Below are 27,720 nucleotides of genomic sequence, written 5' to 3'. Positions count from 1 at the left end.
AGGCAGGCAGCGCAATGAGAGCTGAGGGGTAGAGGAGGACATCCCTGAAGAAGTCACAGCTGAGATCTGAAAGATGGGTCAGGGTTAATTCGCTGTAGGGGGCGGTGAACAGTGGTCCAGGCAGTGAGGAGAGTGTGTGCAAAGGAACTGTGACAGGAAGGCACGTGACGTATCCCAGGGGCCAAATCAAGGCTGGTATGGCGAATGCACAAAGCTAGAAGGGGAGACTGGGAGGCCGGGCTGGAGAGGTCAGCAGGGCTGGACCCCATGTAGCATCTGGTGGACCACAGCCTTCACTTCTATGTGCTCCTTTCCTCTTGTGCCTGAAGGAATCAGAACAGCGCCTACCTCATAGGAATAAGTGAGTCCATTTTTGTAAGGCACTTAGAGGAGGGTGCCGCAACTACCGGCTGCCGTGACTGTTGTAATTATCCCCCTCGTCATCCTCGCCAGGTTGAGCTGGTGGAGGAGGACCCTGCTGGCTCAGGTCGGATGTGTCTTTTTAACAATTCACACTCGATATGTGGGCACAGCTCCACAGAGGTCTCAGAGGCCACAGAAATGAGCATAAACTCCTGTAAAGGTAACCGCTGGCTTTCTGGAGACGCTCTGCATGAATGACTGGCTGGGCTGCCGACCACAGGGCTCAAAACAGCCACCAAGAGTTTATCCCCAAATACCCAGGAAAGAAAACGAGACAGAGGAAGGAGGACGGAGCCTCCCAAGAGAAGGCTGTCTATAAATGGAAAGTGACACTGAAAGAAAACAAATCTTATTTGATGTGAACCCATTTTTGACTCTGTCTGGAAATCCAGGGCAGAAGGAAGTGGAGGGGACAGGGAGTGAGTGAGCAGATGTGCCCAGGATGAGCCTGCCCGCCTGGGGCCTGGCGTGGACACACGTGTGCACTATGACGAGGTGATGAGGAAGGGCTGCGGCCACCGCCGAGGCACCCACTCCTCCAGCCAGACCCAGACAGACGCAGGCACTCCTGGGCTGCTTCTGTGCTGTGATGTGTGCCAGGCTGCACGTGTGGGCCCAGGGCTGAGATGGAGAGTAGTGGCCTGGGGTGGGCACAGGCAATGTGGGGAGAAGATTCAAGGGGACTGCAAAGAACACCATGGGGCTCCTGGGCCCTTCTGTTTCCTAAAGGGGGTCTTCAGGGTAATTAGCTCACAGGGTCATTGTGAGGGGCCTTGAATGGGATGACCTACACAGGAAGGGCCTAGTAAGTAATGAATCAGTGCTCTCTTCAGAGCAGTGCAGAGCCTCCATCACCCAAGGCTTCTAGGTCCAGTTCTAAAACTCACCTGCCCCATAGCACTAGGTGACTTCTGAATGTCCCAGCGCCTCTTGTGTTTCTTCATCCTCAGCCATTAGAGAAGAACTACGACCTTACAATTTAAATGGCTCTGCTTCAAAAACGTTAACAAGAAGAAGCACCATTTGGCAACATGTTTTTACTATGTGCAAACACTGTTAAGAACCTTCCCAGGAGATTATAGCCCAAATACTAAGACCTGGCTTCAGAATGTCTGGGTTCAAATCCCAGACCCATTCCTTCCTGGACTTGTGGCCCTGAGCAATTATTTAACTTCTCTGGGTCTGAGTCTCTTTGTCTGGAAAATGGAAGTGCTAATAATTCCTCCATCGCAGCGTTCAGAAAGGACTATGTGAGGCAGTGCAGAAAGAGGCATTTAACAGAGCGCATGGTACGAAGCACTTAATAAACGTTCATGTTTATCGTTATTACAAATTCTCTCAGATTAGGCCACTTATTACCCCTGTACTACAGCCCAGAAATTTGAGGCTGGAAAGAGGTTAAGTGTCCACATGGTGGAATATTATTCAGCACAAAAGAAAAATGAGCTACCAAGACACAAAAAATATATGGAGGAATTTTAAAGGCATATTACTAAATGAAAGAAGACAATCTGAAAAGGCTATGTTCTGCATGATGTCCACTATAAGACATTCTGGAAAAGGCAAAACTATGGAGGCAGTAAAAATATCAGTGGTTTTCAGGAGTTAGGAGGGAGGGAAGGATGGATTGGTAGAACATGAAGGATTTTTAAGACAGTGAAACTACTCTGTAGGAAACGATAATGGTAGATATACGTCACTATACACTTGTCAAAACCCATAGAAGGTATAACACAAGAGTGAACCCTAAAATAAACTATGGACCCTGGGTGATAATGATGTGTCACATAGCTTCATTGATTGTAACAAATGGACCAGTGTGGTTGGTGGGGAATGCTGTTTAGGGGTGGGGCTGGGGGAGAGGAATTCTCTGTCCTTTCTGCTCGGTTTTGCTGGAACCTGAAACTACTCAAACAATAAAGACTATGAATTTCAAATAAAAAGGTAAAAAGGTTAAGCAACCCAGCTCCTAAGAGGCAGAGATGAGATTCAAATCTGAACTCAGAGCCGGGGGTCTTGCCCACTTTCCTAGGCAAGTCGTGGTGGGTTCAGGCTCCTGTGGGTGATGAAGGTTACCCAAAAGAAGGAGGTGGAGACCCAGGGAGGAAAGATACCAGATGGCCCTGGGTTATCACTGCACCCTTCTCGGTACTCAGGCAGGATCCCCAGCCCTCGCAGCCGCCTTCCTTCACCTCTCTCTGAGCAAAAGCACGAATAGGGAGGAGACATTGAAGCTGCGTTTGCACCACCCTCCCATTAACACACTTGGCTCCCAGTGGGTGTTGATTTGGGCTGTGTGCACGCTAGGAATGAGTATGAGTGTTAAACTATATATTTTTACTTAAATTTTAAAATGTTCACCCTTCTGACTTGCTCCCCACCCCAACATAGGAAATCTCCATGTCCCTCCTGAATGCATTTCTGGAACCAGCTGCTTAAGACTGTTGCTCGTATTTTCCTGTGAGAATAATAGAGTAATGGGGACTGCATGTTTCGGATTTCTATCAGTTAATACTACAGCAATATCCAGCTACTTTAACTACTGCTATAGTTTCAAATAATGAGACCACAGTATACATAGTGTGTGTGTATATATATACACACACACATATAAAATGTATATGCATTGATTATAAAGGGGTCAAACAATAACAGTCATGAGCATCATTCTCCCTGCCATCATCATTTATTGGCCACTTAAGAAGTTTAGGTTCTGGGTTAAGCAGGTTACTGAAGCCTTAAATCATTTGATCTTCTTAAAATTCCTAGGAGGTAAGTACTGTAATTACTACCCTTCTGCCGATGAGGAAACTGAAGCTCAGAGAGGCTACATAACTCCCCAAGGGCACACAGCCACTAAGTGAGTGGTGAGGCCAGGTTATCAGAATTCACAGACCTCGTTTTAAACTACCATGTTCACCTTGACTGTCTTTCTGAACCTTTTGCAATGTTATCTTGATAAATGTCATGGATTCCCTCTCTCTTCTTTAAAGGAGAATGAGTAACACAAATGTCACGCCCTAGCATGGTGCCTGGCATAGAAGAGCAGTCAGTCAATGTCATCTCCATCCCTCCCCCTGCACGCCCTTACTCCACTTTCCCCTTCTCCTTCTCAGAGGAAACATCTGTCTATCCAGTGCCTCCCAAACTGGAAGATGCCTAAAAATTACCTGGGGATGTTTATTGCAATGTAGATTCCCAGGCCTGACCCATGAAGATTCTGATTCACTAGAGCTGAGGTGGGGCCCAGGAATCTGCATTTTAAAAACAAATGTCCCATGGACTACACTTGATCTTAGCCAAAAGGCCAAGATGTGATCGAATGTCCCATGTAATTCTGATTTTGTTGTTCCTTGAGTCATACTTTGGCAAACACCAATCTGTGGGTTTTTAAAGAAAATTGTTTTTTTCTTACTTAAGAGACCTGTTAAAAGTGTATACGGTAAAACAAAAGTCAGAAAGTTTAAAAGAGTAGATAGTAAAAAGCATCCCTCCCCATGGATAAAGATGATCATGGCAGCAGTTTTGGTAATAGTGAAAAATTAAAAACAAAATGTCCGGCCGGGCGTGGTGGCTCACACCTGTAATCCCAGCACTTTGGGAGGCTGAGGTGGGCGGATCATGAGGTCAGGAGATTGAGAGCATCCTGGCTAACATGGAGAAACCCCATCTCTACTAAAAATACAAAAAATTAGCCGGGCGTGGTGGCAGGCGCCTGTAGTCCCAGCTACTCAGGAGGCTGAGGCAGGAGAATGGCGTGAACCCGGGAGGCAGAGCTTGCAGTGAGCAGAGATCGCGCCACTGCACTCCAGCCTGGGCGACAAAGCGAGACTCCGTCTCAAAAAAAAGAAAAAGTCTACCCCTAGAGATTATACATAAATGCAAGGTAGGCTATTTGCAAGATGAGAATGTACTTATAGTAGTGATAATAAATATAAATAATGTATGAAAGTGAATAATCCCAGAAATAATATTGAACAAATGAAGGCAAATTGCAGAACCATCCATCTGGAGCAAGCTGTTGATGTGTGTCACACACACACAATTCATCAGAGCAGTTGCCTCAAGGAAGGGGGATAGAAATGTTATGAAAAAGGGAATCAAGAGCGATCACAACTTTCTAACATTTTATTTCTTTTATATAAATAAAGATCTGAGGTAAATTCCAGAAAACATGAACATTTGTTAAATCAGAGTAAAGTGCACACAGGTGTTTCTTATTTTCCTTTTTGTTTTTCTTAAATTAAAAAAAAAAGTAGTCCCTTCGCCCCTGGTCGCCTTGTTTCCTCTCTCGGCCGTCCTGCTATTGTTTTCTTGGATCTGTCTAGGTCTAGGCCTGTCCATGCATTAATAAGCACATACATCTCATCCATATTCTTCATCTGATTCTCTCCGACCTCTTCCAGGGCCTGGTCCTATCGATTAAATTCTCTCCCCATCTTCAAACCATTCAGTCCCTTTCCCTGCAGGCTTATTCTCCAGTGACAAACATTCTCAGGTCTCTCATTTGAGAAAAGCTTCTCTCCATTCCTCCTCAAGACACTTGTTCTTTTTTTTTTTTTTTTTTTTTTTTTTTTTGGTTGGAGGGGGACAAATCACTTTTTTTTTATTATTATACTTTAAGTTCTGGGATACATGTACAGAGCATGCAGGTTTGTTACATAGGTATACACATGCCATAGTGGTTTGCTGCACCCATCAACCTGTCATCTACATTAGGTATTTCTCCTAATGCTATCCCTCCCCTAGCCCCCCAACCCCCGACAGGCCCCAGTGTGTGATGATCCCCTCCCTGTGTCCATGTGTTCTCATTGTTCAACTCCCACTTATGAGTGAGAACATGCAGTGTTTGGTTTTCTGTTCTTGTGCTAGTTTGCTGAGAATGATGGTTTCCAGCTTCATCCATGTTCCTGCAAAGGACATGAACTCATCCTTTTTTATGGCTGCATAGTATTCCATGGTGTATATGTGCCACATTTTTTTTATCCAGTCTATCACTGGTGGATATTGGGTTGGTTCCAAGTCTTTGCTATTGTGAACAGTGCTGCAATAAACATACGTGTGTGTGAAGACACTTGTTCTCTTGGTGTGAACACAGTACAGGCTGAGAATCTTTGATCCAAAAAATCGTTAAGTCCAAAATGCTCCAAAATCCAAGTTTTGTTGTTGTTGTTGTTGTTTTGAGATAGAGTCTCACTCTGTCACCCAGACTGGAATGCAGTGGCACGATCTAGGCTCACTGCAACCTCCACATCCTGGGTTCAAGTGATTCTCCTGCCTCAGCCTCCCAAGTAGCTGGGATTACAGGCGCGCACCACCACGCCCAGCTAATCTTTTGTACTTTTAGTATAGATGGAGTTTCACCATGTTGGCCAGGCTAGTCTCGAACTCCTGACCTCAAGTGATCTGCCCACCTCAGTCTCCCAAAGTGCTGGGATTACAGGCTTGATCCCACCCACCGTGCCCAACCCAAAATCCAAAATTTTTAAGCACTGACATGATGCCAAATGTGGAATATTCTACACCTGACCTCATGTGACAGGTCAAAGTCAAAATGCAGTCAAAACTTTGTTTCATGCATAAAATTATTATAAGTATTGTATAAAACTACCTTCAGACTAGGTATATAAAGTGTATATGAAACAAATGAATTTAGTATTTAGATTTGGGTCCCATCTAAACAGGTGGGAGTGGAGTGGTCTACCATCTTAGGCCCATTGGTGAGGCCCTTTAAATTAGACTGACAAAAGACAAATTAAGAGGAGAACTACAAGTTTATGAACATGTGCATTGTGTGTGCACATGGGAGCACGCAGTACTGACTACCTCAACGCGGTGGTGAGAACTTCGGTTTATATAGCAGCTTAACAGAAGGACAAAAGATTTTTAGAGAAGTGACAAGACAAAGGAAAAGGACTTCAAGTTTCTAGAGCAGCAAATTTTGAAAGTAAACATATGGGAGAAATGAACAGAGAGGAGGGCTAGTTGGTAAGGTTTGTTCCAGTGGTTAACTTCAGTCTTTCCTGGTGGTGAGGGGGCAACTTCACAAATTTATGCTCTGCTTTTAAGCAAATGAGAAATGGCAGAGAGCCTTATCTGCTTATTCTCAATTGTCTTCAACTAAAAATAATTGATATGCCAAATTGGCTTATTTGGAGGTTGCATACTCTGCCACCCTTCCCCTCCCTCTCTTCACCACTTTTCTTTCTGTGGGTGCGTGTACATTATACTGGGGCCCTGGAAACTGGTATTGGGTGCTGAAAACTGGTGTTGAGCCCTGATCGTTTTATGACCTTATGCCCAATCTGTCCATGAGGCTTCCTTCAACTCCGATTGATTTATCCTAATACATTTTGCTTCACAGTGGGCCAGGTCCCAGATTCTGAAGTGGGGAAGAAACGATGACAGGGTCAGACATCAGGTGGTGAGGTCTTAGCACACAGGTTCACAGACACATAGAAAAGGAGAGAAAAGGCCGGGCGCAGTGGCTCACACCTGTAATCCTAGCACTTTGGGAGGCCAAGGCAGGTAGATCACGAGGTCAGGAGTTCAAGACCAGCCAGGCCAAGATGGTGAAACCTCGTCTCTACTAAAAACTACAAAAAATTAGCCGGGGCCAGGCGCAGTGGCTCACGCCTGTAATCCCAGCACTTTGGGAGGCCAAGGTGGGCAGAGCATGAGGTCAGGCGTTTGAGACTAGCCTGACCAACATGGCGAAACCCTGCCTCTACTAAAAACACAAAAAGTAGCCGGGCGTGGTGGCACAGGCCTGTAATCCCAGCTACTTGGGAGGCTGAGGCAGGAAAATTGCTTGAACCTAGGAGGTGGAATTTGCAGTGAGCCGAGATTGTGCGCCACTGCACTCCAGTCTGAGGGACAGAGCAAGTCTCCTCTCAAAAAAAAATTAGCTGGGCACGGTGGCAGGCACCTGTAATCCCAGCTACTTCGGAGGCTGAGGCAGCAGAGGTTGCAGTGAGCTGAAATTGCACCACTGCACTCCAGCCTGGGTGACAGAGTGAAACTCTGTCTCCAAAAAAAAAAAAGGCCAGGTGCGGTGGCTCATGCCTGTAATCCCAGCACTTTGGGAGGCCGAGGCAGGCGGATCACGAGGTCAGGAGATCGAGACCATCCTGGCTAACACACTGAAACCCCATCTCTACTACAAATACAAAAAAATTAGCTGGGTGTGGTGGCAGGCGCCTGTAGTCCCAGCTACTTGGGAAGCTGAGGCAGGAGAATGACTTGAACGCGGGAGGCAGAGCTTGCAATGAGCCAAGATCGCACCACTGCGCTTCAGCCTAGGCGACAAAGCAAGACTCCGTCTAAAACAAACAAACAAATAAAACAGAAAACAAAGTAAGGGAGAGAAAGACAAGATAGAAATGAGCAGTGACTGTGGAGGGAGGTTGGGCTGTGGCCTGAGCTCAGGAGAATATCAGAGGTAAAGGATGACTTCTGGAGGAAGTAAGGGTATGGAAGCTGAGTGAGATTAACACAGAAATAAAACAGAAAGGATGGAGGAGTAATGGAGGCCGTTGGAGGAAGGTGGTAAAAGAACAACTCTGTCAATGACAGCAGCTGTCACCCTACTGAATGTTGATTACATGCCAGCCATTGTGATAAGGATTTGTAGGGATAGTCTTTCTTACTTATCCCAATGCCTCTGTGGTAGGTACTATTATTTTACTCATTTTACAGATGAGGAACTTGAGGATCAGAGAGGTTAGAGGGCTTGCTTGGAGTCACAGAGCTAGTAACTAGAAGAGCTGGGATTGGAACCCAGGTCAGTTGGATGCCAAAGCCCAGGTTCTCATCCACTCCTTCTACCACCTTCCAATATTGACTCAGGGGCATTTCTTCCCACCACGCCTGCTGTAGGCTGAGGAATGCGATGTCTCCCAGCACCCCAAAGAGTGAGGTGCCGTGTGATGAGCTAACTCGGAGGTATAGCTCAAAAGCTCTGCTATGACTGAGCCGTCTGCCAGGGCTGTGAGTGCTCAGAGTGGAGACGTTCTCATCCGCCATCAGGGAATACTCACTCCATTGTGCTGGCCCCACCTAAATGTTTTTTTATTGCCTGCCCTTCACCATGAGTAATGCCACTTTCCATTTTAAGCTGGGAGCTTCAGGAGATGACTGCATTACAAGCCAGGGTTTAAAGCTAAGAGCTGCCTGGGAGATTACTCACCCATTTCAAGACGCTGCCCACAATGCACCCTCCCACTCAGGATGCTGCTGGAAGATCTTCTTCCTTGCCAAAGCCTAAAAGAAATCTGATTTCCCCTGGAATCCGACTAGGAGTGATGCCAGAATATCAGAAAGCTTGCGAGTTAACTGGTTCTCCAAGTGGAGCTACCGTGCTTGTTTCTGGTCCTCTCATGTGTGCTAAGGTTTTGTTGCTTGTTCATTCATTTGGCATTTGCTGAGGGTCTACTATGTGCCATGCACTCTGCCCATGATGGAGAGACTATCACAAGCTAAACAGCTTTAGTCCTTGTCCTCAGGGAGCTAACAGTCTGGGGGTGTGGGGATAAACAGACAATTATAGTAAAATATCATAACAGAATATGCTAAATTATATGACATGCATGCTCAGGGAGTTTTGGAAACCAACAGCCAGAAGATTTATACTAAGGTAGGTATGAAGGATGAGGAGGAGCTGGCTTGGTTTCTTAATTGTAAGCAACCAAAATTGACTCTAGAAGGAGAGTTCAGAGAACCTGGGGTTGCTCCCAGAGTCACTGGGAAGGTGTGGTGGCCCCAAATCACACTGCAGGAATGGTCCAGCCAGACCAAGATGTACGTGTGTATGTGTGTGGTGGGGAGTGAGGGGGCGGGTGTAACTTTCAAATACATGGGGTGGGGATTCAGATGCTGGGCAGTCAAAATGATGACAAATTTCCAGAACAGCAGGTAGAATTAGGGAAGGTGTGGAGGAGAAGGCTGTCTCAAAATGACCTAAGATATTCTGAGTCAGAGAAAACAAAAGGAACAGCTTAAAGAGAGCACCAACTCAGTGAGGCAACCAGGCAGTGGGGCCGGCTGGCCAGACTCTTGGGGGATTCCTTAGTGAGTGAGTTCACTGCTCAAAGAAGGGCTTTGCCACTTCTGCAGGGAAGCCAGCCACGGGCCAGCAGGTAAGCATGTTTTAAGGCTTTCCTTTTTTGTTTTAGGGCTCCTGGGGACATTCTGGAAGGCCACAGTTCTCACTACAAGCCTTGAGATTACAGAGCCTAGCTAAGTCAGAAAAATGTTCTCTGCATGAGAATTGGAAAAGATGTTTGGGGGAAGCCAATAGGATAATGATAATGGCCAACATTTATTGCTTGCGCTAACATGAGCTTACATGCATTATTTCATTTCATACTCATAATAAACCTATCAGTTTAGATGAACAGACTGAGGCACAAGGATTTTAAATGACTTGGCTAAGATCCCATGGTTAGCAAATTGTGGAGCTGGTATGCAAATGTAGATCTGTTTTACTATAACTAAGAGTCTGTTGACAGAAAACATGAAAAAGTGAGGGCCAGATGAAGAAGAATGTTATGTGCATAATAAGCGATCGGAAGGAAGCCTGATTCCTTAGCGGTCACCTCTCTCATGGGTACAATTTTGAAACTTAAGGTCAGCTGTTGGTCCCTACTGAGAAATTTTCAAATAGAATCCAAAATGGAAAAGCCCTATTTTCCTAGAGGGAGACTTGAGTGAGGAACTTTAGCCAGTAACTCAGGGTATTGCCTCCTAGGTTGCAGCAAGATGTATATATAGCATTTTAAAATTGATTTTGTCAGAATAATAATTTCTCTGACTATACAAATAATACATGCTCCTTGTAGAAAATTAGGAAAAAATAGAAAAACATAAAGAAGAAAACAAAAATCATCTTTACTGTTAGCACCCAGGAACGGCTTTTGTCATATTTTGGGGTATGTGTGTGTGTGTGTAATTTGTAGTCTCTTTTTCTGATGCATATATGGTGATACTGTCTTTTAAATTACAGTTCTTTATATCTTCGATAATTGTTATGACCTTGATTTAGCCCTTTCCTCAAGGGAGAATTATATCACAACATTCAGTTTTGCAAATCTGTTGATAGGCAGTACAAGCTGGTTTGTTCAAATGAGGAGGCAGAAGCCATGGAGCCTCCTGGGGTGCGTTGGATATAGTGTATGTGAAAGTGCCTAGTTCTTTAAGAAAAACTTGGTTTTTCCTTATTTGTTATATTTCTAGCTGGTAAGCATTGCCTAAACAAATGTTTAGCATAATGACTAACCTAATCAGGCAACCATATATTTATTAGGAGAGATTTATTCCATACTCTAGGCTATGCATGGCATTCATTGACGTTGTGTACACAAAAAAACAGAAGATCAGTTTCTAGGACTCAGCTCCAAGTGGAGTCTGTCCTGATCCCACCTCCCCTTCACTGGTCTACAGGATCCCAGGTCTTCCCATCTCCCAGCCAAACATATTTCAAAAAGCCACAGTCCAACACACACAGCTCTTTGGCTCTCTCAGGCAGGTGTGCAGCAAGGCCTTCACAGACCTCAGTGAGTGTCTCCTCTGGGAGCCCACGTGGCTCAAGCCAGCACAAAGCCAGATCTATTTGGTGGCTGCTGTTGTTCACTCTTGGCATACCGTATGCCACCCATTCTTGTCCTTTACCCAGATCATCAAGACAAAGCCCTACCAGTTCAGAAGCCCTGTGTGTTCCCTCTTCATATCTTGATATCTGCTTTGTGTTGGGAGTCAGTGGCCAGTCAAGTGCTTGCATGATGCAGCTGGGTTTGCTGATGCAAACAAAGTTGCTGGCATGTGAGTTTTCTGACCCTGAAAAGGCCCCACAGAACTATCCCCTCAGGCCTTGATCAGGACATTACCCCCAGGCCAAGGGGACAAGGAAAATGAACTTGAGTGTACTTCATAAGTGACAGCCAAGAGGGAAGCAAAGCTCCTAGTTCTTCTCTTCCCTTCCTGTCTCCATGTAACCTTTTCTTCCTGGGCCATTCCTGGTCCTGGAGGTAAGGTCACTGCTGACAGCACCCATCTGGTGACCCAGGAAGCCAAGGGTCAGCTGGCTTCTCTGACAGTGGTGGATGCCCTATTGTGCTCCTCCTAGAAGAGGGTTCTCTTAACTCTTGCTTTTCTGCTTTGTTTTCCCATGCTTCATTTGATTTTCTTTTTACTTACTAAAGTAACCAGTTAATTTATGTGTCTATTTGAGAGGTTAATCATCTCCAGTGCCACCTTCAGATCCATTTTTCAGCTCCATGAAATTCATAAGATTCTCTTTACATATTCCATTTGTAAACCGAAACTGAATAATAATTCAGATGCCTAAAATACCTCTTAGCCCTGGGAGTGACCTAATTTCTCAAGATCTCAGTTTTATCATCTGTAAAAATGGAATCATAAGATTCTCTTTACGTATTCCATTTGTAAACCGAAATTGAATAATTATTCGGATGCCTAAAATACCTCTTAGCCCTGGGAGTTAATTTCTCAAGATCTCAGTTTTATCATCTGTAAAAATGGAAATAACACTGTTTATACGGTGGTGCTGCTATAATAAATCATGAGATAAGAAAGTACTCAATAATATAGTACAAATAAATTAGATTCAATTCATTACAATATGTTTTTACAACAAATTTACCTTTACAATGACCATCTGTGGCAAGTGATACTGGTTTTTCATTTTCATTATTGATGTCAAGTTCCATTTAAAATGAATTTCAGCTTAAAGTGAAAATACTTCAAAAATACTAATTAAATAAAAAATACATTCTAGCTGTATATATTTAGATTATTCAAGACAAAAAACATTCTGAATATATAGAAAATTAACCCCCACAGAAAAAGGAAATGACAAACACAAGAAGAAAAGAAACCCTAACTGAACCCTAAATCAACCAGCTAACCAGACAGCAGAAATCTCAGATCAAACAAGGACCAAGAGTTGGAGGAAGCATGCAAAAGAATTCTCAATGGCTTTTTAACCACTAAGACCAAAACAGCAAAATAGGCAGTTAGTCCTCATTGCCTCATCTTCTTTTTGTGGCCCTCACAACTTCTTTTGTTATCCTGGCCAATCTCCACTGGAAAGTCTCAAAGCATTCAACATTCTCCATTAGAAGAACCACCTAAGTGTGGGGTCTCTATACGCCCAAATTATCTTTCCCTTCCCTGCAATCAAAACTCTTCTCCTTTTGTAATATGTATGTCTCCAAAGTGTTATCCGGAAATCCTAGTATTCAACTGAATAAACACCAACAGATATTCACCGAGCATCTACTAAGTATATGGAGAGAGTCTATGTCTGTGGGGGAAGGGAGTGCACAAGATCCAATCCCTGCCTTCGAGGAGTTGAAGATTCCCAAGGGAGGCCAAACGGAGGATGCAAATAGCTCTAATTGCAGGGTAGAATACAGTGACTGCCACAAACAGCCACAGCCAATATGCACAGGATGTCATAGGAGGAAATGACTTTTGGTTTGGTGGGGATGAGGACAGGTTCAGATGGAGGCAGCATTGGTTCTCCGAGAAGCATTTGACTTTAAAAAGATTGTATTAACTCTTGTGCCCTACCCCTCAATTGGTGGATTATTTCGAGTCTCTTGCCTATTCTTGGATAACAGCTGGAAGAAGGTACCGCATCCTGCTGTTTCTTCTCTGAGACAGGCCATCTCCCTGCTCATGCGCATCACAAGCCCACAAGACAGGCTTAGGTGCATGTGGCTCTGTGCACAACCCTGACCCCACCTGGCAAAGGCCTCAGCTCCAATGCCGCTTCTCAGAGAGACCCCCCGCCCACCATACTCCACCTCCTGGTGCACTCTCCCATTCCAGCCCCCATGGGCTCCTTTCTACCAGGAGATACGGGAATTAGCACCATTTTAGATTTTCTTAGCTGTTCACTTTTAAAAATTTAATATCTCCCCCTATAGGAATAAAAATTGACAAGGAAAGCAGGGTCTTTGCTTTTCTTGTTTACCCCTGTGTTCCCAGTGCCTGATAAATCACAGTATTTAATACATATTTGTTGAACGAATTAATGAATAATAGTCTAATTCAGTCTCTTCTTCTCGAGTTTCTTCCTCTCTCTGGTTTGTTTTTGTGAAGAGGGGTCCAGGGTTTTAGAAAATATATATGATTCATTCCAAAGTGACTTAATCAAAAATGCTCATACTTGGGTTCAGTATGGCAATTGACAAATTAGCAGAGTTTAACAGACTTTGGTTTGTGAAGAGACTTGAGCCAGCATGCATCTTTTCAGGTAAACTGATATGCAACACTGGATGGGACAGATCATCATTTATCCCTCCCACCATCCTTTCTCTCAACAACTATTTTTTTCCAGCTTTATTAAGGTATTATTGACAAATAAAAGTTGCACATATTTAGGGAATATGATGTGATGTTTTGATCTATGTGTACATTTTGAAATGATTACTATGATCAAGCTGGTTAACATATCCATCACCTCGCAACATTATCGTTTTGTGTGTGTGTGGTGAAAACATGTCAGATCTACCCTCTTGGCAATCTTCAAGTATACCACACATTATTGACTATAGTCACCATGCTGTACAATAGATCTCTAGAACCTATTCATTTTGTCTAACTGAAACCTTGTACCCTTTAACCAACATCTCATTTCCAGTCACCTCTTCCCAGCCCCTGGCAACCACCATTCTACTCTCTACTTCAATGAGTTTGACTTTTTTTAGATTCCACATATAAGTGAGATCATGTGGTATTTGTCTTTCTGTGTCTGGTTTATTTCACTTAGCATAATGTCCTCTAGGTTCATCCATGTTGTCATAAATGACAGGATTTTCCTCTTTTTATGGATTAATAGTATTCCATTGTCTGTATATACCACATTTTCTTTAGAAGAAATGTGTTACAGATTTCATGTGTGATACAGATGAAATGAAGTGTCCATTTCATCTGTAAATGGACACTTAGGTTGATTCCATATCTTGGCTATTGTGAATAATGTAGCAATGCACACAGGAGTGCAGATATCTATTTGAGATACTGATTGCAATTCCTTTGAATATATACCCAATAGTAGGATTGCTGGATCATGTGGTAGTGCTATTTTTATTTTTTTGAGGAACCTCTATACTGTTTTCCATAATGGCTGTACCAATTTTTATTTCCACAATAGTGTATTAGGGTTTCCCTTTCTCCACATCCTCACCAATACTTGTTATCTTTTGTCTTTTTGATATTAGCTATTCTAACATGCATGAGGTGGTATCTCATTGTGGTTTTAATTTGTGTTTCCCTAATGATTAGCAATGTTGAGCATTTTTACCTGTACCTGCTGGCCATTTGTATGTCTTCTTTTGAGAATTGTCTGTTCAGGTCCTTTACCCATTTTTAATGGGATTGCTTTCTTACTGTTGAGTTGTTTGGGTTCCTTATATATTCTGGATATTAACACCTTATCAGATGTGTTTGCAAATATTTTCTCCCATTGCATAGGTTTTCTCTTCACTCTGTTTTCTTTGCTGCCCAGAAACGTTTTAGTTTGATGCAATTCCATTGAACTATTTTTGCTTTTGTTGTCTGTGCTTTTGGAATCATATCCAAAAAATGATTACCCAGACCTGCATCAAGAAGCTTTCCCCTGTGTTTTCTTCTAGCAGATTTACAAACTCTGGTCTTACATGTGAGACTTCAATTCATTTTGAGTTGATCTTTGTACTTTGTGTGAGTCAACACATATTTATTCAGCACATATTATGTGCCAGGCTTATGCTAGACATGGGATAAAAAGCTGAGCAAGATAGGGGTTCTGCCCTATGGAGCAAAGTCAGAGGAAACACTCAAATAACTAGTGCGAGGCCTCCGGGGTGAAGTCTGAGGGAGAAGAAGGAATATCCTGGGGGTCGTAGCAGGTGGAGGTGGTGGCAATGTTGGCAAAGAGAGGTCCATGCCAACGGAAAAGCAAGTTCAAAGGCTCAAGGTGAGAGTAAGCATGGCACATGTGAGAACTAAAAGGAGTTCACTCTTGTTTGAGGCCACTGATGGTTCAAAGCTGGGGAACTCTCAGGCCATCTGTCTTTACTCAGTACAAAGGCCAGGAGAGCTTGGGGGCAGAGTGGGTCACCAGCTGTCCTCAGGAAATGACTGGAATGAAAGCTCTGCCGGCTTTGTTCACTGCCATGCTTTGTTCGCTGTCTGAGGATGCAGCCAGAACATAGTAGATTCTTAATGACCATTTGCTGAGTAGGTGAATGAAGCCCCCATAGATGGTCTCAGCTTTCTCCTCTAGCATCACCAAGCCCCACAGAGTCATAAGACCAGAAGGCAACTTGAGAGCCAGCTGGTCCACCCTTTCCCCTCCAGGCTCTGTCCTGCCCTTAAACCTCCCACAAATGGCACTGTTTTGTAGATGTTATAAACTACAGTAGCATGACTTTTCAATTGGGTTCTTGAGATCATACTCACACCAAGGGAGAGACAATGTGTCCAGTCATCTGGTGAGTCCAAGGCAGGGTGCAGAAGAGCAGGGACGACAGTCCTGGATGCCCAGGCTGCATGGCAGGCAACGAGAGAGCTCTGGCTCCCAGCACTGTTTGTCAACTATTAAGATGCCATGGTGGCTGGGCATGGTGGCTCACACCTGTAATCCCAGCACTCTGGGAGGCTGAGGCAGGCAGATCACGAAGTCAGGAGATCGAGACCATCGTGGCTAACATGGTGAAACCCTGTCTCTACAAAAATACAAAAAAATTAGCTGAGTGTGGTGGCAGGCACCTGTAGTCCCAGCTACTCGGGAGGCTGAGGCAGGAGAATGGTGTGAATCCAGGAGGCGGAGCTTGCAGTGAGCTGAGATCGAGCCACTGCACTCCAGCCTGGGCGACAGAGCAAGACTCTGTCTCAAAAAAAAAACAAAAACAAAAACGCCGTGGTTCTTCACTTCCCAATCTGTCTCTGGAGGTCAATGACCTCCACATTCTCAAAACAGCACATCTTGTTTGGAAATTATATTCCTTGTATCTTTGGTGTTGGGATTTTAAAATTCGAGTTTAGTTCATCTGCCAGTACCGTGCCCTGGCTAAATGCCACTGTCTCTCCCAGAGAAGGCCGCTGGGCTCACATACTCAAGGTGTCCTGGCTGGAAAGCTGTGAGCAGTGGACACAGCATTTAGCCCATACCCACATATACCACTTGATCTGAGGTCCCAAGACCTCTTACTTGGGCAATTGCAGCTGATTTCCTTGCCTTTCCTCCAATTAGTCACTCAGCAGCCAGAATGACATTTTAAAAATGCAAATCTGATAACATCACATCCCAGCCTGAGTATTCCATAGTTTCCCACAGTTCTTCAGACAGGTGCCTACAGGACCCTGTGTAGCCTGGCCCTGCCAGCTTCCCCAGCCACAGCCTTCTCCCCTCATCCATAATGGACTCTGTTCAGTTCCCCCAAGTAAAACTTGCTCTTTCTGGACTCATGACCTCTGCACATACTTTTACCTGCAACCTCCCTCTCTCTACTCACTAGTAATAGAAATACCCCTTCCTCTAAGAAGTCTTCCGAAGTCTCCCAGGTCCTATAGATTGCTTATTACCTGGCTCTCAGGGCAACCTGGACTTTGCCACTATAATACTCAGTTCATTCAAAATCGCTTGCATGGGGAAAGGTCTTCCCCACCAGAATTCAAACTTCAAGAGAGCCTCTCTGTGCCTGCCTTGTTATTCACAATATTCCTTATGTCTGGCACATAGTAGGTACTCACTGAATATGTGACAAGTGAATGAATGAGTCCTCCGATTGTTAAACAGCTGGGAACAATTTTACCAAATAAAATAAGAGGCAGAGACAAACTGAAATGTAACAGGACCTCATGGTAATCCTGAGCCACCTCCCTTCCTCACCCTAAAGGCCTGATGTCATCATATTATGGGCTTGTGTGTTGTGATTAGGTCCCAGTTTTTGAGATCCGGTTTCTGGCTCAGTTCAGAGAAAGCTGGGCCTTTCCACCAGGCACCATCATGATCAGCAAAGCAGAACTGTGGAGCAAATCAGATAAGGTGCAGATGCATTGGTGTACCTGCTAGTGGGCCGTGCCTCCCGTCTCACCGCAGAAGCAGAAAATCCGGCCCCAGCCTCACACAGCAAAACAGAGCAAGAAGGAGGGGGAGTCTTCACTTATGTTGCCTCACCCTCTGTTTTATTTTCCTCCCCCCAGCAGCAACAAACAGTAATTCAATAAAGGAAATACAAGTAATGGAAAGAAATAGAAAAAAATAAACATATCAAAATGGGCAGTGTCCCCAGGGCCACCGCTTTTAAATAAAACAAGAGTAGCTTTGGAGATATTTCAGTGGCTTTGCTAAAAAGAGAAAAATAATCAAGCCTTCCTTTCCTTTCTAGGCTGCACTGCTTTCCTCTATCTTGATGTAGAAAAAATATCACCCAGACTAGGGAGTCTCACATCAGAATCCTCTGTGGAATCTTGTTGAACATGTGGGTGCCAGCCCCGACTCGGCCCAGCAAGTCAGAACCCTTTGTTGGGGGAACCTATGTGATTCCCAGGCAGGTGGGCCCTACTTTGGGGAAGAAAGCTCAGGGTGGGAGTGCCATGGTATGTCCTGTGCCTTGTAACACAAGATGCAGCTTGGGTAAGAAGCTCAGGTCTGTAACTGGGAATTCCAGCGTCAGGCGCTGCAAACCTCATTTAAAATAAAGCACCATAAGCTTGACTTCGGACATGCAGAAAAATGAAGATTGTTGATTTCACCTTCTGTGGAAGGGGCGGGGGGCATATTCTATTCATTTTATTCACTTAAGTCGACACTGACTGAGCTGCTCCCATAGGGAAGGGCCTGTGCCAGGTACAATAGAAAGGTGATGATGGCAGTGGATTTGAGCAAGATGAAGATGACGGTAACTCACATTTACTGAGACCTTAGTATGTGCCAGTGTTTTACATGCATTATCTCATTTAATCCTCCCCAACACCCTACGAGGTACTGTCATCATCCCCATTCTGTGGACAAGAAAACTGAAGAAAATTGAGGCACAAGGGAGTGGAGTGACTTACCCAAAGTCACCCAGCAAGTTAGTGCAGAGCCACAGGGGGAGCCAGGTCTCCCGGACTCTGGAGTCTAGTATCAACCATTATAGTGTAAGTCTCCCTTAAGACATTCAGCCCCTGCCTTTCCGATACTTAAATTAAGTGGAAAAGGTACAAGAAAATCAAAAGAAGTACTCCAAATTATACAGCTTTGTGCAACAACGAGCAATCGACCTGGGGACATCTGGTGAGACTTATCCTGTTCTGGCTAATTACTCAGCCTGACTGTTTGTTACTCTTTGTTACAAGGAGTCGTGGAAAAGAAAAAAAAGAAAAAAAAAGCAATAACCAAAGCAACTATTTTCTCTTCTCCATGGAAAGGCACAGTCAGCAGATTTTTAGAGAAAGTCAAACAGTACCGTTATCCACAAAAGTGTAGGAGCCAGGAGCTCTGCAGTCCAAACTGAAGAGGGAGGCTTCATTATTTTGTGAACTCCCAAAGGATGAAAGACGTTAATAATACTATTTGTGGTGAGCTTATCACATGCTGCGTACTGGATTATTCCCTCTACACGTTATTATCAAATTTGATCTTTGCAACTCTATGAGTAAGTACTATTCAGATGAGGAACCAGACTCAGAGAGGCTAGCAACTGGCCTATAGTCACACATCTGCTTAGTGGCAAGGGGTCTGAATTCCAGCCATGGTTCTTACCCTGAATCTAGGCTGTCTCTTATTTTAAATACTCTTATTTTAAATACAAGGATACCGTTTGGAATGCTAAGTGAGCAAGAATTCACAACCGTCTGCCATTTTTAACTTGGCTGTGCCAAGCCTCACTTCAATCTGGGAGACTGGCTGGATTCTTATTTCAGCAAGTATTACTTCAATACACTATGCTCTGTGCCAGGCACAAAAGCCCTGCATTTAATAAGTGGGAGATGTGGTCACAGTGGATAAAAGGAGCACACATAAAACTTTAGAGAGGCGATTTCACTAGAGGGAGTTTTTTTTTTTTTTTTTTTTTTTTGAGATGGAGTCTTGCTCTGTTGCCCAGGCTGGAGTACAGTGGCACGATCTCGGCTTACTGCAAGCTCCGCCTCCTGGATTCACGCCATTCTCCTGCCTCAGCCTCCCGAGTAGCTGGGACTACAGGCGCCCGCCACCACGTCCAGCTATTTTTTTTTTTTTTTGTATTTTTAGTAGAGACAGGGTTTCACCGTGTTAGCCAGGATGATCTCGATCTCCTGACCTCGTGATCCGCCCGTCTCGGCCTCCCAAAGTACGTGGATTACAGGCGTGAGCCACCACGCCCAGCCGAGGGAGGTCTTGATTCAACAGAGTCATTAGTGCCTGGAGATTCATGGAGGAGCTGAGCTTTGAACAGATGCCAGGAGTGAAGGAGAGGTCAGAAGTCAGGGGATGAGCTTCGAACAGAGGTCGGAGCTGAGACACCTCTAATGGTGGTATAGCAAAGCAGTAAATTGGGCCCCAAAGAGTCAAAGGCAAAAGGCAAGTCCAAAGCTGCTTTCAGCCAATGCTGCAGTGGGCATTCTGTTCCCCGTGAGCCTGGGGCACACTGGACTCTGGCAAGAGTCACAGGCCCACACTGCTGGAAGAGCGTCCCTCAGGTAGGGCACGTGCACAAAAATGGGTGCAGGGAAATTCCATGAATGCTATTGTATGTCTTCAGAGGAAGTTTAGGCAAAGGAAGCAAGCCTCTTTTTTACAAGGAGATTTTGACACCAAAGTCAGCAGATCTAAAACTTTCACATTAATTTCTCTTCTACCTTAAAGAGCAGACATATACATCAGAAAGGAAGTAGAGAGAAGTCAAGGAATAAAAATGGAACTCAAGCCTGTAAAAGGTACACACGTTCGGAAATGTCTGAGTAAAAGCCTTAATAAAATGCATGTGCTTTCCCCCAGTAATTCCATTTCCATAAATTCTTCCCAAGGAAGTAATGGGATAGTTGGCAAAGATGACTACAGCAGTTTTGCTTATAATAGTGATAAAGAGTAAACAACCTATCCCAGTGCTTCGGGAGGCTGAAGCGGGTGGATCACGAGGTCAAGAGATTGAGACCTTCTTGGCCAAGATGGTGAAACCCCGTCTCTACTAAGAATCAAAAAGATTAGCCGGGTGTGGTGGCGGGCGCCTGTGGTCCCAGCTACTCAGGAGGCTGAGGCAGGAGAATTACTTGAACTCGGGAGGTGGAGGTTGCAGTGAGCCGAGATTGTGCCACTGTACTCCAGCCTGGCGACACAGCAAGACTCCGTCTAAAAAAAAAAAAAAAGTAAACAACCTAAATGTCCAACAATAAAAGGTTAGTTGACACAGTTTTGCATGTTCCTATTGTGGACTCCTATGCAACCATTACAACCATTACAAGTGAAGGTGCAACCATTACAAATGAACCATCTGTATGCAACCATTACAAATGAAGGTGTAGGTTTCTGTTTATTAATGAGGGGGAAATTCCTAATGTATTGAGTAAAGTCAGATCATAAAAGAGCAGGTTATAAAACAGTTCACTATATATGATTCTGCTTTGTAAGATGCTTACATCTCTATGAACAGAAAAGTTAACAGAAGGTATCTCTGGCAGATATGATCATGGACAATCTCTTAAAACTTTTTATTGTTTATCTGTATTTTCTAATTTTTATATCATCCCCTTATGGTTAAGGGTTTGTAAGTGGACTGATGTCCCCTGCTTTGTTGAATTGATAAAACACCAAAGCAACAGACCTTAAATATTATTTCTTTGTTTCCCAAAAGTATGGTACATGTGCCCCTGTTGATAAGAGAAATTCTGAGTGGTACTGAGAAGTATCTTTGAACAACACTGCAGAGAGAAAGGAAGCCCCCATCTTTAAGTCTCCTTAGTCATTTTGGTTACTCAAGGAGAAAACCTTGGCTTGGGACAATTATGTTTTCAACTTCCCTAGAAGAACTGCTCTTCTCTCTTTATAACCAAAAGAGCCCAGCAGACAGGAGGCAGCATCTAAGCAGAAGTCAATGCCATTGCTGTGCTTCATTGTATTGATCTTTATCACTGCCTTCTATTTATAGGAAATTTTTGCAGTTACACCAGGGAGATAAAGCTGGCTTTAAATAAGAAAATTAGGCCGGGCGTGGTGGCTCGTGCTTGTAATCACAGCACTTTGGGAGGCCAAGGCGGGTGGATCACCTGAGGTCGGGAGTTCAAGACCAGCCAACATGGCGAAACCCCATCTCTACTAAAAATACAAGAAAATTAGCCGGGCGTGGTGGCACATGCCTGTCGTCCCAGCTAATGGGGAGGCTGAGGCAGGAGAATCGCTTGAACCCAGGAGGCGGAGCTTGCAGTGAGCCGAGATTGCGCCACTGCACTCCAGCCTGGGCAACACAGCAAGACTCCGTCTCAAAAAAAAAAAAAAAAAGCTAATTTAAATAAAATTTAAAAGTAAGGAATGAGTTGAGAGGATAATGATCAAAGTAAGGAAGGCAGCGCACCTGTATTGAAGTCTGAGGCAACGGGTGTTAAACCCTGGTGAGGATAAAGCTACCCCTACTGTGAAATATCCCAATAGTTCCCCCAGGTCTTGATTTCTATCTTATCACTTTAATATAAAAACAATAGCATGGAAATAATAAATAAGCAATTTGCTCAAGTGATGACCCAGCCAGTGGGGAAATAATTTCAGAACAGGATTCTGAGAACGTCCAGATAAATCCTGCTGGGAAAGTGATTGGAAAGAGAGGTTCCTAAGAAGAGATAAAATTTCTTTGCAATGTTTGCCCTGAGGAAAAAGGCCCTGCCACAGGAAGAAGGTCAAGTCCGGTCTATTTTTATAAGTGTTTTTCAAGTGGTCAGTGGACGTATTTCCTGTGGTTCCCAGGAATTCTGCAGCAGGCTCTCAGGAGGATGTTGGTGATAGGGAACAGGGACTTGATGAGCGAGAATCAATAATTATCTCTATATTTGCTTCACTTTTTTCTATAAAAATAATCTAGGGGAAAAACACTTGCTTTAGAAGAGCAAAGTTCATCACAACAAAGAGCAGAATGGGACATTGAAGTCCCTTAGTGCGTAGCAGAGTCCTTAGGTCAAGATTCTACAAGCTGAAATTTATCTGTTCATTTGTTCCCTCCCTCCCTCATTTACTCGATAAATATCTGAGCAATTCCTCTGTGCTGGCCATCGTTTGAGGGCTGCGCAGAAGGTGTTGAATAAACATGGCTTCTGTCCTCCAGCAGCTTACAGTCCAGTGTGGGAAAAAGATGTCAAGAAAACGCATGGATGGATATATAATTAATTACAGATGATGGTGAATGTTGGAAGAAAGAGAACAACAGGCTGCAAAAGAGAATCATGGAGGTAGAGAAGGAACTTACCTTAGCTGGGGAGACCAGGGAAGACCTCGGAGGTGGTGGTACTTTAGCTGCCCTCTGAAAGGGGCATGGGAGGCAGCCCATGGGAAACTGTTAGGGAAGGGCACTGCTGCAGAGAGACCAATTTGTAGGAAGGCAGCCATATGGAGGAGACCATAGTGGGCTCAAGGACCCAAGGGTACATGTAGTGGCTGGAATAGAGGGGCAAAGGGAGGGAGGAGCCGTAGGTGAGGCCAGACCATACAGGATCTCATAGGCCATGGTAAGGGTTTGGATTTTACTTTATGGAAATGGAAAGCCATGACAGGTTTTAAGCTAGGGAGTAGCCAATCTGATATAAACTTTAAAAGATCTCTCTGGCTCTATGTGTAAAAGTGACGGGAGGGGGCCAAGAGCAAAAGATGGGGCTATTTCAGAAGGTAAGATAGGAGCTGCTGGTGAATTGGACCTGCTGTGGACAGTGGGGTTGGTAATAAGTACTTAATGTGATAACCCCTCACGGCAGTCCAAGGGCTCGATTAGCAGACCTCAGAGAAGTCAGCCAGCTAACACAGCTGGGACTAGGGTGAGGTGTGGGAGGCACTTGCTTTGGGTAAAAATGTACTCAAGCACTCAAGATAAATCATATTTTAAGCCAGGCACGGTGGCTCACGCCTGTAATCCCAGCACTTTGGGAGGCCGAGGTGGCAGATCATGAGATCAGGAGATTGAGACCATCCTGGCTAACATGGTGAGACCCCGTCTCTACTAAAAATACAAAAATTAGCTGGGCATGGTGGCGGGCGCCTGTAATCTCAGCTACTCAGAAGGCTGAGGCAGGAGAATCGCTTGAACCCAGCAGGTGGGGCTTACAGTGAGCCGAGATCACGCCACTGCACTCCAGCCTGGCCAACAGAGCGAGACTCCATCTCAAAGAAAAAAATATATATATATATATAAAATATATATATGTATATATAATATCATATTTTAATGCCGTATTTTTCAAAAATCCAATTTAATGCAAAAATATCTGTGATTAACAAAATATTAAATATAACAAAATGTTAAATAATAATAATAAAGACAGGATGAGTAACAGTGATAATGTGAGCAAAACAAATTTGAAATGGGCCCCTACGAGGCTTACATTAGTGTGCATATACAGTTGTGTGGAGTGAGACAGACAATAACAAGTAAACAAAAAAGTAAACACAATCCTAAATTATCATAATTGTCATGAAAGAAACACGTTTCAGTCTGAGATAGAGGACAAGGAAGTCAGGAGGGCTTCTTAGATAGGCTGGGCCTAACGCAATTGGATTTGGAGGCAAATGCTCTGCCTGGAAATGTTATGTGTTAATGAAAATTTTTGCAGCCCAGCGCAGTGGCTCATGCTTATAATCCCTGAAATTTGGAAGGCCAAGGTGGAAGGACTGCTTAAGCCCAGGAGTTCAAGACCAGCCTGGGCAACATAGCGAGACCTTGCCTCTACTAAAAATATATATATTTTAAAATTAGCTGGTCGTGGTGGTGCGTGCCTGTAGTCTGAGCTACTCAGGAGGCTGAGGCAAGAGGATCGATTGAACCCAGGAGTTTGAGGCTACAGTGAGCTGTATTCGTGCCACTGCACTAAAGCCTGGGGAACAGAGCAAGAACCTGTTACACACAGACAAATAATTTTTGCAAATCAAGCCTATCAAACTTCCTACATTGTATAAAATTTTACAATCTAGTAACTGGAAAGTTTGGAACAGATCTGTAGAAAAGTTGCTCTCACCACTGAGGGTTCAAGAGTACAATATCGTGAAACACTAGGAAAAGTTCTGCCTTCTGTCTGCCCCACCCCAGGGGCCTATCTAAACATCCAGATTTATCAAACTTCATAAGAGCCCACTGAACCTGACAATGCCAAGAAGGAGCCAAGGAATGCAGGATCTTGAATGTGAAGAGGAATTATGTGCGAAAAGATGGCAGCTCCGAGAAGCAAGAAGTCACTCTGACGTTCCTCCTTACTTCTTGTTGCCTAATCTGCTTTCAAAGGCCAATAAATTCAAAATTCTCCATTTTTCAAACAACCCCGCCCAACATAGTGATTCTTTAATCTCTAAACATGACAGGGGGCTGTGGACATGAAGGATATAAATGGCTTTGAAAGGTCAGTTAGAAAAAAAGAAACAAGGAGAAAAACCATGAGGAGTTGAAGGGATAAAAGCAAACCATGTTTTGAGCTACCTGCCAAAGTTAAAGAAAACTCCCTCGAGAGGCCATGTTTGACGGATGAGTTTACTGACATAGTTATTGGCAACTATCTCTAGCCTCATGATTTTGAGGCGGAGTCTTGCTCTTTCACCCAGGCTGGAGTACAATGGTGCGATCTCGGCTCACTGCAACCTCTGCCTCCTGGGTTCAAGTGATTCTCTTACCTCAACCTCCTGAGTAGCTGGGATTACAGGCACGTGCCATCACGCCCGGCTAATTTTTTGTATTTTTAGTAGAGACGGGGTTTCATCATGTTGGTCAGGCTGGTCTCAAACTCCCGACCTCGTGATCTGCCTGCCTCGGCCTCTCAACATGCTGGGATTACAGGTGTGAGCCACCACGCCCAGCCCTGATAAATGACATCTTGACTGCAATGTGCACCTTCCTGAAGATGGTAGATACTAAGGCAGACTTATCTCTTAGTATAGCTTCTTGGATTCAAGATTTTAACTCACCTCCAAGCCTTTTCCTCCCTTATCAGACACCAGTCATGTCCTGGGGCCTTTGGTGATGTTCTCTTGCATCATCTCCTTCCCATAAAGGAGGACTCCTTTGCCTGCCAACAGCTGGGTTGTGAGTGGAGCCAGGTGTAGAATACTAATGATGTGGTCACAGGACCATGAGAGCCATCGGTGGTGCTGAAACAGGGAGCAAACAGTGCAAATGGGAGAATGGTTCCTTTTGGACTGTTTATGTGGGATCAAAGGGAGTTGGCAAGTACATGGAACCTCTAAAAATAGACCACATCCTTAAAAAGAAAAAATGCAAGAAGAAACAAGTTTTACATTGTCCTAGTGTAGGCTCTGCAAAAACTTGGCCCTTGAAGCCTAGCACTGGGGCAAGTGACTGTTTTCTTCCTGCCCTTTGGCTGTGATACCAACTGGGTCGCTTTGCATATCCTGGGCCCTGCTCCCCTGCCTGCTTCCTGCGTGGTGCTTGGGGCATGCTGGGGCCTCCATGGCCCCCTTTCAAGATCCAGAATGGAGTCTGACGTATGAAATGAGCTCCACAGGGTTTACATTCCTTTTTCATATCCAAGCACCTTAATACACAAACCCGCATGCTGGGATTGCTAACTGTTCTTCCAGAGATGCCGGGATATTGTCTGTCTAGTAGAAATGTGAGTTTTGTCCTTTTTATTTTTTAATGTTTTGAGGGAGGCTGGGCCCCTTGGAAATGGGGATGACATTATAAACTGGTATTTCGGGACTGAGGGTTTTATTATTGACTAAGCCACAGATTTGCTTTGGTAAGCTGTCCATTCTCTCTGCAACACACTTCTCTTGGCTGGAGAAGAAGGAGAGGTGTTCATCTAGCCCATATGATAGAGGAACAGCAAATACAAAATGATTATGAAGTACCTCATATAGTGTCTACACAACAGCTATCCAGAGATGCTTGTTTATTCATCCCAAATGCTCCGTGAAACCCCAACTGCTATCAAAGTTCAGATAATCAACCCACTAAACACAGGTTCATATTAACAAGGATAACGATAGCTGACATTTCCTAGCACTCACTATATGCAAGCTCCCTCCTGGACCTTGTCCTATTCCTTTCTCATGGCAACGTGATGAGATCAGAGCTCTTAACAGCTTCATTTTACAGAGAAGACAACTGGGGACCAGAAAGGTTACATGACTTGCCTGGTTTGCAAGAACTTAATGACACAGCAGAAACCCAAATCCAGGTCTATGACTCTCAGGTTGTGAGAATTTCCATTTTCATGACATTTCCAACCCAGTCTGAAGGAGTCTCTGGCCTCTCTCCCACCCTTCATCTGCAATGGCAAATGGCTGCCCTGACAAGGGCCAAGATGGTCTCACAGGCTGCAGGGTCACCTAAAGGAGGCACAGGAGTGACAATCAGGAAAGTGCTGATGGTGGGACGCTGCACCCCGGTGAAGAGGACAGGCCATCAGGGGAGGAACTTGCAAAGTTCCACTCAATAAAAACATATCTCCTTTAGAACATGAACGAATGGGCTGTACACGTTCCGGGGGCTGGTAGAGTAAAAAGAATAGAGAAGCTCAAGGGTCACTCAGTTCAAGGGGCATTTTATTCTCTTATCCACATTTATTCAGCAATGAAAATAGTGGACTCTGGAGTCAGCAAACCCTACCTTCAGATGTCAGCTCCAACACGTTTTAGGTTGGTGCAAAAGTAATTGCGCTTTTGCCATTACTTTTAATATTTAGTGGTATGATCTTAGAAAAGTGACATAAACTTTCTGAGCCTCACTTCCTTAGCTGCCAAATGGGGGAACTCAGACAATGCCTTGAGTTCAGTCGAGGACAGCTTCCCTTTTCTGTTAATTAAACTTTGGAATGTTGGGGCATTAAAACAGGCTAGGGTAGGTGATTGCACAGAGAATACTATTCTATTCATTTCCTTCCTAGCCAAAAACAAAAACAAAAATACTTTCCTAACAGAATTTGAGGATTAATTAATGTAATGTGCTTAGAACCATATCTGGCATACAGTAAATGTTCAAGAAGGGTCATTATATTATTATTTGTGGACATATTTTATTATTTACGGGTAGGTCCAGAGTCGGCTATTGAGTAACAAATGGCAGGGCAAGCCCTCAGCATTTCTAAAGAGATAACAAACACATACTTCAAAAGACTGCGTCT

The 27,720-nt window shown here is 44.2% G+C and overlaps 1 protein-coding gene, 1 long non-coding RNA gene and 1 other non-coding gene across 17 annotated transcripts in view; 2 read left to right on the top strand and 1 right to left on the bottom strand.

The window, feature by feature from the left end:
- LOC107974888 (uncharacterized) overlaps positions 1-27,720 on the bottom strand; it is a 325,290-nt gene that overhangs the window by 61,681 nt on the left and 235,889 nt on the right. The window lies entirely within an intron of this gene.
- FGF1 (fibroblast growth factor 1) overlaps positions 1-27,720 on the top strand; it is a 105,438-nt gene that overhangs the window by 44,601 nt on the left and 33,117 nt on the right. The window lies entirely within an intron of this gene.
- LOC112209344 (small nucleolar RNA SNORA36 family) lies at positions 27,356-27,492 on the top strand. Its single transcript, XR_002944085.1, has one exon. It is a non-coding gene; the product is annotated as a small nucleolar RNA SNORA36 family (small nucleolar RNA).

This window comes from Pan troglodytes, chromosome 4, assembly GCF_028858775.2.
Source record: "Pan troglodytes isolate AG18354 chromosome 4, NHGRI_mPanTro3-v2.0_pri, whole genome shotgun sequence".
Taxonomy (NCBI): domain Eukaryota; kingdom Metazoa; phylum Chordata; class Mammalia; order Primates; family Hominidae; genus Pan; species Pan troglodytes.
The sequence above is the reverse complement of the archived record's forward strand: the minus strand, read 5'-3'. Positions and strand labels throughout refer to the sequence as shown.